Below are 12,449 nucleotides of genomic sequence, written 5' to 3'. Positions count from 1 at the left end.
CTGATAGAACATCTTTGGGATGAATTAAAGCAGAGACTTCAAGTCAGATCTTTTCGTCCACATCGGTGCCTGACCTCACAAATGCACTTCTAGAAGAATGGTCAACCATTCCCATAGACACACTCCTAAAAAAATATTTTTGGTAATATAGTGTATATATATTATGTATTTTGTATAGCATATATAGCACCCATATGTACAGTATTTGCAGTTTGTAGACTTTAACTTTCACACAGACTAAATAATATACACTGATTTGGGTTATTTTTACCAAAGAAATGTAGCAGTACACGTTGACCTAAATTTATGAAGCAAGATTATTTAATGCAAAATTGCATAACAGAAACTTGTTTTTTTGTCATTTTGTGATTTTTTTATTTTATTTTATCTATATAGCAAAAAAAAACTCAGTGGTGATCAAATACCTCCAAAAGAAAGCTCTCTTTGTCTCAAAAAGTAATAAACATTTAATTTGCAAGTGTTGCATGTTTACATATTTTTTGGTAAAAAAAAAGTCCAAAAAAGTGCATATTGATTGGTTTATGCAAAAGTTATAGCGTCTACAAACTATGGGATTTATTTTTATTTTTGTTTTTTTACTAGTAATGGCAGCGATTAGCGACTTATAGTGTAACTGCGGTGGACAAATTGGACACTAAGTAACACTTTTGATACTTACCGGACCCGCTGATTGGCTCCCGCTGTGTTTTGCGCAAACCAATCAATAAACGCGTATTGCAATTTTTTTACCAAAAATATGTAGAAGAATACGTATCGGCCTAAACTGAGAGGAAAAAAATGTAATATATTTTTCGGCAATATTTATTATAGCGGAAAGTAAAAAAATGCATTTTTTTTTAATTGTGGCTCTATTTTTGTTTATAGAGCAAAAAATAAAACCGCAGAGGTGATCAAATATCACCAAAAGAAAGCTCTATTTGTGGGAAAAAAAGGACCCCAATTTTGTTTCCTAGGAGATACATTTTAAGAAATGTAATTTTATTTATCATTCTAATGACACATTTACAGCCCAGCAACACCTTTCCAAACATCGTTTTATGTAATTACTGCAGATCATAAAATTGTGCAAATACCTTTATCAGCTTTTCAAAGGAAACCCTTTTCAGATTCTCACTTCTTTTCACACCAGCATGCAACACCACATTAAGGACTCTTATGGGCATTGATAAAACCTTCTCCTTCTTGATCCATTTCTTTCAGATTTATTGCTATTATCTCAATTTCTAGCAATTATTTCTGTTAAATTATTTAAAGTGATACTAAACCCACACTGTTTAATTTACGATTTCCTTTCTCTTTCTGTATATGGAGGACGGCACTGTATTTATTTTAATAAAAAAAAAATAGAAATACCTTTTTCCTAATAAATATACAGGTGTCACATGACCCAACTCCCTTCCAGCCTGTCTGCAGGGAAACATAAGCAGGAGGAGCGTCTAGTCCTCTGCTGCTGGTCACATGTTCAAAATAAAAAAAACAGCCTTTGGAATACAGAGTGAAAAGAAAAAATGACTATCAATGTAACGGAATGGCCCGTGACACCCAGAGACCTTTGAAGGATGTGGGGTACTCCTGTGTCAGCGTCACTAATGACTCTTGGGTCTAGGGTCATCCTGTGCCCCTTTTGGGCATAGGGTGACTGAGAAATATTAATTATAAATTACATGAGATGGGACATTACTGATAATTCATGTTTTGCAGGATATCTTGGAATATTACAAGTTGTTAAAGTCTGATTCCAAATGGAGTGTTTTCATTCAATGGGGGAACACATGCTTTTGAGGTGTTAATTGCGTCTGCTCCTAGACATTCCATTGTGTAATGCTAATACTGTTTGTGTCCATTGTACTAATTATGTCTGAAAGGTCAGATGTCTCCTTTCAGGGGTAGGGAATTAGCATGTCAATTATGTTTAGTAAAGGAATGTGTTTTGTGTAACAGGTGAGGGGAACTTGTAGGAGACAGGATGTCTGGGGGATAATTAACTCACCTGAATGTCATCTAAAAGAATGTGATTGAAGCCCCATTGTGTGATGTGTGGGTGGAGTGTGTCTTTGTTCCTTTGATTACTGTAACATCTTTTTACTGTATATAAGAAAGCTAAGGAACCATTAAAAGTGTTCATTCATCCATTTTGAAACCAGTAACAGAGCTTGTCGGTCTCGTTATTCTGGGGAATGGAATGGATCGGGTCATGTCTGATGTCTGTCGGACTGTCGGATAAGCTGTTGTGGCTGATGGAATGGGAATATCGTAAATGGTGGTGACTGTTACAATCAATAAATTGTTTTAACCACTTCAGACCCGGAAGAATTTACCCCCTTCCTGACCAGAGCACTTTTTGCAATTCTGTACTGCGTCGCTTTAACTGACAATTGCGCGGTCGTGCTACGTTACAGCCAAACAAAATTGACGTCCTTTTTTTCCCCACAAATAGAGCTTTCTTTTGTTGGTATTTGATCACCTCTGCGTTTTTTATTTTTTGCGCTATAAACAAAAAAAGAGTGTAAATTTAAAAAAAAAACAATATTTTTTACTTTTTGCTATAATAAATATTCCCAAAAAATATATAAACAAACAAATTTCTTTCTCGGTTTAGGCCGATATGTAGTCTTCTACATATTTTTGGTAAAAAAAAATCAGCGTATATTAATTGGTTTGCACAAAAGTTATAGCGGCTACAAAATATGGGATAGTATTGTGGCATTTATTTTATAATTTATTTTTAATTAGTAATGGCGGCGATCTGCGATTTTTTTCATGACTTCAACATTATGGCGGACACATCGAAAACTTTTGACACTAGTTTGGGACCATTGTCATTTATACAGCAATCAGTGCTATAAAAATGCACTGATTACTGTGTAAATGACCCTGGCAATGAAGGGGTTAAACACTAGGGGGCAATCAATGGGTTAAGTGTGTCCTAGGGAGGTATTCTAACTGTGGGTGGATGGGCTACCACTGACATGACAGCGATCACTGCTCGTGATTGCATGGAGCAGTAGATCACTAGGCAAAACAGGGGAATGCCTTGTTTACATAAGGCATCTCCCTGTTTTGCCTCTCCATCTCACGATCACGGTCCGCCAGCAAACATCGAGTTTGCGGGACCCGCAAACACACTCACACAGTTTACACGCGCACGCAAGGCGGCAAATTCAAAGGGACATACCTGTACACCCATTTGCCTAACTGTGCCATTCTGCCAACGTATATGTGTGTGCGGCGGTCGGCAAGTGGTTAAATTGGCATACAAGTATATATTTAAAATCAGATCTTTATTATTATGGCAATAACATGTGGTGGGCGAATTTCTGACAGTCACAGGCTGTGGCACACCCCTGCAGCATGTGTCTTAGAATACCAGGGAGGTGAATCCTCCATCAATCTATTTCTAATAGATTTTGAGATCAGGTCCACTTTAAAATGTTAATGTAATGTCTAAAATAGTTTTGTTTTTCTAATTGTATTGTTGCAGCTTATAATAATACCTGGTGATCCTGTCATGAAGATCCTTGTTCTGATACTTCTTGTTCTAGGTTGATAATTGTCTTCCAGTTATGCTCTGGTGTTGTAGCCCTGTCACACACCTCATGGTTAGGATTACCCACAGCTGTGTTTATACTCATTTGGCAGGCATCGTAAAATCTGGTGTAGCTCTGCTTAGAAACCAGTCAGCTTAACTGCTTCCAGACCGCCCACCGCACATTTACTGCGGCAGGGCAGCCTGTACGTTGTTTCTGCCTCTGGGTCTGGGGCGCACGAGCGCCCACCGCCGGCGGCCCGCTCCAATCACAGCGGGAACCAATCGGTGGGTCCGGCAGCCGTGATGGGCAATGGAACACGCCGATTGTTCGCTGGAGAGGCAGAATACTGGTTTGACAAGGTAGACCGTAGTTCTGTCAGAGAGGAAGAGAGAGATCTTGTGTTCCTGGTAATCAGGAACACAGATATCTCTCTTCCTCCAGTCAGTCTATCCCACACACAATTAGAAAGCACTCCCTAGGAGCACATTTAACCCTTTGATCGTCCTTGGTGTTAACCCCTTACCTGCCAGTGTAATTTATACAGTACAGTGATAGTGAATTTTTTTTAGCACTGATTACTGTATTAGTGTCATGGTATCATAGTATCTTAGTAGGTGAGGTTGAATAAAGACAATAGTCCATCCAGTTCAACCTGAGTAGGTGAATGTGTGTCAGTGTCTATAGATGCACATCTAAAGCCCTGTACACACAATCGGTTTGTCCGATGAAAACAGACCGATGGACCGTTTTCATCGGTCAAACCGATTGTGTGTGGTCCCCATCGGTTTGTTTTCCATCAGTTAGAACATGTTTTACATTTTTCCTATGAATAAAAAAAAACGATAGAAAAATCCGGTCGTCTGTGTGGAAGTCCATCAGTTAAAAATCCACGCATGCTCAGAATCAAGTCGACCCATGCTCGGAAGCATTAAACGTAATTTTTCTCAGCACGTCGTAGTGTTTTACGTCACTGCGTTTGGACATTTTTGACCGATGGTGTGTAGGCAAGACTGATGAAAGTCAGCTTCATCAGATATCCGACGAAAAAATCCATCGGATTAGATTCCATCAGATATCCGATCGTGTGTACAGGGCTTTAGGGTCTCTTAAAACTATCAATAATCCCCGCAGCCACCACCAATTGTGGAAGAGCGTTCCACATCCCTATTACCCTGACAGTGAAAAACCCCCTTTGCAGTTTAACCAGTTCCCTACCGAGCCATAATAATATGACATCGGCAGGAACTGTCCACCCTTCAGAGTGGACGTCATATGACGTCCTGTGCATCGCGGCCACTAGGGGAATCGCGCGCGCGGCACAGCTCGCGACCCAGTGCGTCCTGATGTCCGCCGGGCACCCGCGATTGCCGGCAAACACGGCAGGAGTGTGGATCTGTGTGTGTAAACACACAGATCCACCTCCTGTCAGAGGTGAGGAGACCGATGTCTGTTCCCAGAACAGAGAAACACAGATTGGTCTCCTCCCCTTGTGAGTCCCCTCCCCCTACAGTTAGAAATCACTCCCAAGGAACATATTAACCCCTTCAGCTCCCCCTAGTGTTAACCCCTTCCCTGGCAGTCACATTTACACAGTAATCAGTGCAGTTTTATAGCACTAATCGCTGTATAAATGTGAATGGTCCCAAAAACATGTCAAAAATGTCCGATATGTCCGCCGCAATGTCACGGTCAGAATAAAAATCGCTGATCGCCGCCATTACTAGTAAAAAAAAAAATGCCATAAATCTATCCCCTATTTTGTAGACGCTATAACTTTTGCGCAAACCAATCAATATACGCTTATTGCGATTTTTTTACCAAAAATATGTAGAGGAATACGCATCGGTCTAAACTGAGGAAAAAATCTTTTTTTTTTTTATTTGGTATTTATTAAATCAAAAAGTAAAAAGTATAGGGCCGGATTCATGTAGCTCAGCGGATCTTTAGATCCGCTAGATCTACCTGGTTTACGATCCGCCGGTGCAATTTAGCGAGGCTAGTCCATGATTCATAAAGCATTTACCTCAAAAATTGCACCGTTGGATCGTAACTCCCCCTGGCGGAATGCAAATTCCGCGGCTAGGGGGAGTGTACAATTTAAATCAGGCGCGTTCCCGCGCCGATTTAACTGCGTATGCGCCGCCAGCGAAAAAGCCCAGTGCGCATGCTCCAAATGACGTCGCTAGGACGTCATTGTTAGCGGCGGGTACGTCAATTGCGGCCATCGGGATTCCCGATCGACTTACGCAAACGACGTAAAAATGTTGAATCTCGGCGCGGGAACGGCGGCCATACTTAACATTAGCTACCCCTCATATAGCAGGAGTAGCTCTCCGCCGGAAAAAGCCGAACGCAAACGACGTTGAAAAAGAGCGACGGGCGGGCGTACGGACGTGAATCGGCGGTTTTCCTCATTTGCATATGCGACGTGTAAAACAAAGCGACGACACCTAGCGGCCGGCGGCAGATTACAGCCTAAGATTCGACTGGTGTAAGTCACTTACACCAGTCGGATCTAAGGGAGATCTATGCGGAACTGATTCTTATGAATCAGTCGCATAGCTCCGACCGTGGGATCTCACAGATCCGACCGTCGGGTCTCACAGATACGACGGCGGATCAGGAGATCCGCCGGCGTATCTATTGATGAATCTGGCCCATTGTGTTTTTTCAAAATGTTTGCTTTTCTTTTGTTTATAGCGCAAAAAATTAAAACCGCAGAGATGATCAAATACCACCAAACGAAAGCTCTATTTGTGGGGGGGGGGGGGAGATTTCATTTGGGTACAGTGTTGCATGACCACGCAATTGTCATTCAAAGTGCAACAGCGCTGAAAACTAAAAATTGGTCTGGGCAGGAAGGGGGCGAAAATGCCCTGTATGGAAGTGGTTAAGGTTAAACCGCTTCTCCTACAATCACAATGTGTCTGTCACTGGTCCCCAAAAAGAGTAATTTTTTGTCCAATTTGTCCACCACAATGTCGCAGCCCCGCTAAAAATCGCTGATAGCCGCCATTACTAGTAAAAAATAATTAATTAATTAAGATTCCATAAAAATATCCCCTATTTTGTAGACGCTATAACTTTTGCTCAATCAATATACGCTTATTGGGATTTTTTACCAAAAATATGAAGCAGAATACATATTAGCCTAAATTGATGAAGAAATTCGATTATTTAAAAAAAAAATGTATGGATATTTTTTATAGCAGAAAGTAAGACATATTGGCCCGGATTCACAGACACTGGCGCATATTTATGCCGCCGTAGCGTATCTCCTTTACGCTACGCCGACGCAGCGCAGAGAGGCAAGCACTGAATTCACAAAGCACTTCCTCCCAAATCTGCGCTGGGTTTCCAAGGCGTAAGTCGGCGTAAGTGGAAGTGGGTGTGAGCCATGCTAATGAGGCGTGACCCCATGCAAATGATGGGCCGAGCACCAGACAGTTACGAATCGCCAACTGCGCATGAGCCGTCCCGTGGGCGCATCTCAGTGCGCATGCTCACAATCACGTCGGATCACTGCCTACGGCGTGAACATAACCTACGCCTAGTCATATTCAAGTCCAACGTAAAATACGTCGGCTTGTGTTCGCTGTTTCAGCCCTTTGCATGGATGTTGCTGAGTTACACCTCCTTTATGGGGCATAACTTTACACCGGACGTATGACTTTCGTGACACAGGACGTTCGTGAATCGGCATATCTCCCTCATTTGCTTATGTGAATAGAAAATCAATGGGAGCGCCAAATACGTCCAGCGTAAATATGCGCCCACTCTACGCCGGCGTAGGCAAGTTACATCGGTCGGATGAAGCCTATTTTCAGGCGTATCTTAGTTTCTGAGTCCGGCGCATAGATACGACGGCGCATATTTGCACTTACGCGGCGTATCTCGAGATACGTCGGCGCAAGTGCTTTGTGAATCCGGGCCATTGTTTTTTTTCCCCCAAAAAATTTGGATAGCGCAAATAATAAAAAGAGGTGATCAAATACCAGCAAATTAAAGCTCTATTTGTGGGGAAAAAAGGACATAAATTGCATTTGGGTACAATGTCATGTGACTGCGCTATTGGCTACCACAGCAGTGGGAATCAATGACTCCTGCTGCTGTAAATTACAGCCAATGAGGAGAGAGCTGGGGGGGGGGCAGGCTGAGCCATACTCTGTACGTAGTAAATGTAGCCTTATTCACAATAATTTGGGAATAGGGGTAGGTACCATAAACCCTAAATATTGACTATTGACTAAAGAGGAGTTCCTGGGGCTGCTCCAATCATGCCCCTCAACACTAAAAGGTTGAGGACTATCTCGGTACCCAAGGATTAAGCCAGTTTAAAAATAGAATCACAAATTATTAAAGAACAGAGCTAGTTAAAAACAGTTGGAACAAAAGTACATAAAGAGTGCACTATAACCGTGCACCGTAATTGTAAATATTTAATAATAGACAAATATACCCCATTAATCAAAGTGGGGAGCTGAGATGTGTATCCTGACGAGATTCCCTACATGTTTCGCTGTTACCACTGCTTCCTCAAGAGGAGTCAGTCAATAGCATCTACAAGGTAACTTAGGTACCGAGCTAGTCCACAACCTTTTAGTGCTAATGGGTATGATTGAAGCAGCCCCAGGCACTCCTCTTTTTCCAATACTTGGTGTGTAAATGGACAATGTCTGTTCACAAGAGTGCAGCTCGGGTTTCTACACTATTTTACCAAAAGTATTGGGACACCTGCCTTTACACGCGCATGAACTTTAATGGCATACCAGTCTTAGGCCTCGTACACACGACCGTTTTCCTCGGTCGTGTGTATGTTTTTCGTAGAGAAAACTGTCGTGGCTCTCGATGAGAAAAAAAGAGAACCTGCTCTCTTTTTTCTTGTCGGGAGTCTCAATTTCCTTGTTGTGTTTCTCGTCAGGCTGGTTTACGACGAGAAACATGTTCATATGTATACTTAGAAACATGCGCATGCTCAGAATAAAGTATGAGCATGCGCTCATACTTTTTGGTAAAAGTAGCGTTTATAATGGAGATAGCACATTCGTCATGCTGTAACAGACTGAAAAGCGCAAATCGTCTCTCAGCAAACTTTTACTAACACGCGGTAACACGAGATTAGCAAAAGCAGCCCCAAGAGTAGCGCCAGTGGAATCGAACTTCCTCTTTATAGTGCCGTCGTACGTGTTGTACGTCACCGCGTTTGAGAACGTCAAGATATTGTCTTGACAGTATGTATGCAAGGAAAGCTTGACAAGATTCTAGACAAGCCTGACAAGAGTCTCGTCAAGCCTGACAAGAACCTCGTCGAGGAAAACAACGTTTCTTTTACGACAAGATTCTCGGTCGTGTGTACGAGGCCTAAGTCCGTAGGGTTCAATATTGAGTAGGCCCACCCTTTGCAGCTATAACAGCTTCAACTCGTTTAGTAAGGCTGTCCACAAGGTTTAGGAGTGTGTCTATGCATTTATCCTAAAGCATTCTATGCATTAAGATAAAATTTCTTCTCTGTGCAGTAGCCCCCCCTAATACTTACCTGAGGTCCCTCTAGATGCAGCAATGTTGCAGAAGTGTTTCGGCTGCCTGAGACTCCCTTCCTCATTGACTGAGACAGAAGCGTGGTGGCATTGGCTCCTGCTGCTGTCAATCAAAGTCAGTCAGCCAATGAGGAGAGAAAGGGGGCGAGGCTAGGCCACGGCTTTGTGTGTGAATGGATACACAGAGCTGAGGCATGCCTCGGGTACTCCCATAGCAAGCTGTTTGCTGAGGAGGTACTTAACAGGAAGGAGGGGCCAGGAGCACTAAAAAGGGACCCTGAGAAGAGGAGGATCGTGCTGCTCCGTGCACAACTATTACACAACCATTACACATATCAGGTAAGTATGACATGTTTGTTATTTTTAACTAAAAAAATCTAGACTTTACAATCACTTTAAGGCTGGGCTCACAGCAGGGGTATATAATATGAGGTCAAACCTTTAGAGATACAATTTGTATGGAATCAGGCAGGCCCTTGCATTACAGGGTTTTGGTAAACCTGAAGACAACAAATCTGCAGAAAATCTAATAGTGTGTATGGGGTCTAAAGCTGATTTTTTTTTTTACCCTTGTAGTTGTTCCCGCTCTCCAGTGCGAGGGTTAACTGCTTGTTTTTCCTAGGGGATGAAAAAGAACAGGATATACTTACCTTATACAGTACTTGGCCTCCTTGGCCGCTAGTGCTCTCCTCAAATGCTTGGCTTTCTAGAGCTGTTGGTCCTGCATTGCATGGACTATATCAAAGACTTCAGGAAACTGGTCATACCAAGAAGAGGAAGTCTTCAGAACAAGGGATAAGGTAAATAAATCACCTTATTCATCATTCCATGGGGAAAAAAGCAGTTAAAGCGGAGCTCCGCCGTTAAAAAAATATTAAAAGCCAGCAGCTATAAATACTGCAGCTGCTGACTATTAGTATATGGAGACTTACCTGTCCTGGAGTCCAGCGACGTCTGCAGCAGAAGACGAGCAATCGCTCATCTATCTGCTGCCCCCACCGCCATTCTCGGTGAGGGAATCATGAAGTGAAGCGTTCCAGCTTTGCATGCCTGATTCCCTATGGCAAATTGCAAGAGTCGCGCAGCGCCATCCTCACTGGTCCCCGATGTGTTCTGGGAGCCAAGTGTTTCCTGGAACACAACGGGCAGGGGCGCACTACCCGCAGAATCCCCGCAGAGAGGACTCCCGGAAGTGTATCTGCATCCCCCTGACACCAGAGGGGGGAAGGGTTCCGATAAGCGGAAGTTCCACTTTAGGCTGGAGCTCCGATTTAATCTTTCCAGTGGGAAGGGTGACCCAATGGTGTTCTTAAAAAAATTAAAAATAATACTCAGCTAGGTGGATCCAGCATCATTGCTGATTCTAAGACGGAGAACTGAGTGATAAAATACCACTGATTGCTCAGTTATCAGTCTTCAATGAGCAGAGAAGCTGGTAATTGTTAGTAACCGTCTCTCTGCTCTGCCCCTCCAGTTCTCACTGGAGTGCTGGGCTGTGGAGAGAACAGAAGAGACTGGCCCAGTCTCCCAGTGTCTCATGGAAAGGCAGCTTCCGGTACAGGCATCTGGGTGGATTATGACTATAAAGTAGGGATCTTTCTAGATCCTGGACTGGATGAGTGACGTCAGCTGACAGTGGACTTTAGTCCACTGGTGGCTGAAAATGAGTCACAGGAGTGCAGTACGAACTGCGCTACTGTGATCCATAAGAGGGTAGGGATCCCCAAAAAATAAAAAACTTTTAACATACTTCTTTAAGCTTAAAAAAAATTGCAGATTGCACACGACAGGACTGGATTTCCAGCAGGATGAACTGGCATTTTTTTTTTTTTACATTTATCAAACATATTTAACAAAATGCTATCAATGGCAAATTTGACAGAAAAAAGGAGAAAATAAGAGAAGAAGAGAACACCATTGTTAATGATTGATACAATTTAACCACTTCCCTACCGTAGGACGACTATATACGTCCTGTCTTTGAAGACGAATACCATTGTTATGGTAGCAGTTAGCTACCATAACCCCAGTATCCTCATCAAGAGCCGGCGATTCTCTTTCAGATAAAAGTGGTCTCTGCGGCGGATTCGCAGCAAGATCACTTTTATCGGCGGCGGGAGACAGCCCCCCCTCCCGCCGCTCTCCGGTGCCCTCCACTGCTTACTGTGGCTGTCGTAATGGCAGAGGCGATCCGGACCTGTCCCTTCAAGTCATTGCAGGGCGGAAGCGACGTCAAAACGTCAATTCCGCCCATAGCTCTTAAAGGGACAGTTTATTATTATTTTTTTCAAATTACAATTTTTTTTTTATTGCATTTTTGTGTAAGTATGAGATCTGAGGTCCTTTGGACCCCATATGTCATATTTAGGAGGTCCTGTCATGCTTTTTTCTATTACAAGGGATGTTTACATTCTTTGTAATAGGAAAAAAGGTGACACAATTTATTTTTTTAAAGAACAGTGACATTTTTTTAAATAAAAGGTAAAATAAATAAGGAAAAATAAAAAATTGTAAATGCGCGCGAGCTTGCGTACAGAAGCAAACGCATACGTGAGTAGCTCCCGCATATGAAACAGTGTTCAAAACACACATTTGAGGTATCGCGGTGACCGTTCGTTAGAGTGAAAGCAATAATTCTAGGCCTAGACCTCCTCTGTAACTCAAAACATGCAACCTGTAGAATTTTTTAAATGTTGCCTATGGAGATTTTAAAGGGTAAAAGTTTGTCGCCATTCCACGAGCAGGAGCAATTTTGAAGCATAACATGTTGGGTATCAATTTACCCGGCGTAATATTACCTTTCATAATATAAAAATTGGGCTAACTTTACTGTTGTCTTATTTTTTTATTCAAAAAGGTGTATTTTTTCAAAAAAAAATGTTTTTAACTTGTAAACACCAAATCTCAGAAATAGGCTCGGTAATGTAGTGGTTAAACAATTTGACAAAGTAAATTCAAATCATATAAACCATTTAGTTGTTCAATCCCTCTTCCTCCAAAAGAAAAAATATAGACAGAATAAGGTTATTAAAGGAGTTGTAAATAAAAAAAAAATGATGCTGAAATGACTGTTTACAGGGTATAGAGACATAATAGTTAACTGATTCCTTTTAAAAATGATTAAAAATAGATAAAAATCAATCATATAATGTACCTGCAGTTTCTAGTTTCATTTGTGCATGTTGTTTCCTGCCTCTCTGCTGTACAGAGCCACAGAGCCAATACAGGGCCGTGATTGTTTGGAAAACAAAACTGATTGGTGTTGAGGGGTTTTAGACACACAGTAATCACACCTCCTTGAAGTTAGTGACCACAGAGAGAAAGCTCCCAGCACTGTGGTCATCAGGAAACAGACAACCAG

The sequence above is a fragment of the Rana temporaria genome, chromosome 3, assembly GCF_905171775.1.
Source record: "Rana temporaria chromosome 3, aRanTem1.1, whole genome shotgun sequence".
Taxonomy (NCBI): domain Eukaryota; kingdom Metazoa; phylum Chordata; class Amphibia; order Anura; family Ranidae; genus Rana; species Rana temporaria.
Note: the sequence above shows the minus strand (reverse complement) of the source record.